The sequence below is a fragment of the Nannospalax galili genome, unplaced genomic scaffold (assembly GCF_000622305.1).
Source record: "Nannospalax galili isolate Female #2095 unplaced genomic scaffold, S.galili_v1.0 scaffold433, whole genome shotgun sequence".
In the NCBI taxonomy this organism is placed as follows: domain Eukaryota; kingdom Metazoa; phylum Chordata; class Mammalia; order Rodentia; family Spalacidae; genus Nannospalax; species Nannospalax galili.
This window is the reverse complement of record NW_008338715.1, coordinates 55,837-57,657: the sequence shown is the minus strand read 5'-3', so window position 1 is coordinate 57,657 and position 1,821 is coordinate 55,837. Positions and strand designations below refer to the sequence as shown.

General features: G+C 43.7%; 1 pseudogene; it reads left to right on the top strand.

Annotated features, from left to right (window-relative positions):
- The first annotated feature begins 5 nt into the window (after positions 1-5).
- LOC103734402 lies at positions 6-1,355 on the top strand (annotated as a pseudogene).
- The last annotated feature ends 466 nt before the right edge of the window (positions 1,356-1,821 follow it).

Sequence of the window (1,821 nt, the reverse complement as noted above, 5' to 3'; positions counted from 1 at the left end):
CGGTGATGGAGTCTGAGGAGTCGGGCAAGGCTCGGAAGAGGATGAAGCAGGAACAGTGTGAAATAGATCTTCTGTGTGAAGAGCCAGGCAAGGGTCAGATGTGGAGACCCGGAGAGGGTCGAAAGCCTCTAAAGACCCGAGAGTGTACCAATGGACCTCAAGCCCAGAAAAAGTCTGTCAATGGTGGCCAGGGATGCAAGCGACCCTATTGTATCCTGGAAGAAAGTGTTCAGAAACACCAACACGAAAAGTACCGAAGGTTGTTGGGACACCTTCAACACGGTGATTATGTGAACTCTGACCTTCAAGATGCTCATGCAGGTCCCTTGGACTCCCTTAAGATCAAAGACTGTGTGGAAAGGCAGTATCATGGATCCAAAACAACTCCATTTGATTCAAAACAACCTACTGTTAGGACCACAAGAGAGCATCTTATATCTGACCCAAGTGAAAAGAAGTGTTCAGAGGAGAAACTTTCTGATATAACGAAGAGAGTTGGAATAAAACATGAAGAAAAGAGTAGACAGCACTTGGCTCCTGACTTACTGTGGGGAGCTCCAGCCCAAATCTTTCTGGCTGGAGATAGCAATGGCCTACTTACCAACAAAATGTCAATACCTGAAACAGAGGAAGAGCCCCTTGCAGACCAGGAAAAGGGCAGAGCAGTGAATGATGATGTCCTTGATGTTACAGAAGACATGGAGAAGGAAATCAGTGATGCACTAGGCCCAGGGCCACAAGACGAAATCCTAAGTAGTGCATTCAAATTGCAAATTACTCGAAGAGACATCCAGACACTGGAGGATGGTCAATGGCTCAACGATGAAGTTATTAACTTCTACATGAATCTTCTAGTGGAAAGAAGTCAAAGTCAAGGCTATCCAGAACTTCATGTGTTTAACACTTTTTTTTACCCCAAATTAAAGTATGGGGGTTATAGTTCTGTCAAAAGATGGACTCGGGGAGTAAATCTCTTTGCAAAAGAACTGATTCTGGTACCTATTCATCGGAAGGTGCATTGGAGCCTGGTGGTCATAGACCTCAGAAAAAAGAGCATTGTATACTTGGATTCAATGGGACAGAAAGGAGAGAGTATCTGCAAAATAATTTTCCAATATTTGCAAAATGAGAGCAAAACTCGGAGGAATATTGATCTGAACCCTTTGGAGTGGAAGCAATTTAGCATGACAGCAGAGGAAATCCCTCAACAGATGAACGGGAGTGACTGTGGAATGTTCACTTGTAAATATGCAGATTATATCTCTCGGGATCAACCTCTAACCTTTTCTCAGCAACACATGCCTGTCTTCAGGAAGAGGATGGTATGGGAGGTGTTGCATAGGCTCTTGCTGTGACAACATCCACCTGATTGGCAACTCTGCCTTTCTATCAATGTTCCTACCTAGCTCAGGCAGGAGGGGTTGAAGGCATTTGAACCAGGATGAAGCCCCCTGTCTCCTCAATATAATCCTATCTTGGGGCATGGGAAAGTTACTCCTAATACTGTCTGTTAAGATGCACGTAACTACTTTGAGCTTAGAAGCTGTTCAATCCGCACCAGAATGCATGCTCACAAATATGTTGCTTTAAGCAGTTATTTCTGCATGGATCTGGAAAATGCTAGATTTATTCTATGAATTGTTTTTGTCACCCTCCTCCACTGTGATTGTTTATATGATTTCACTAACTCTTTTGCAAACCTTGGCAGTCACCATTTTTCAATGTTCAACTATCAACTCTTAGTTGCTTGAACTTTTTATTCCTGAAAGGAGTGCCCATCAAAGTGTCAGTCTCTGCTGAGGACCAGGATGGACATCAGTG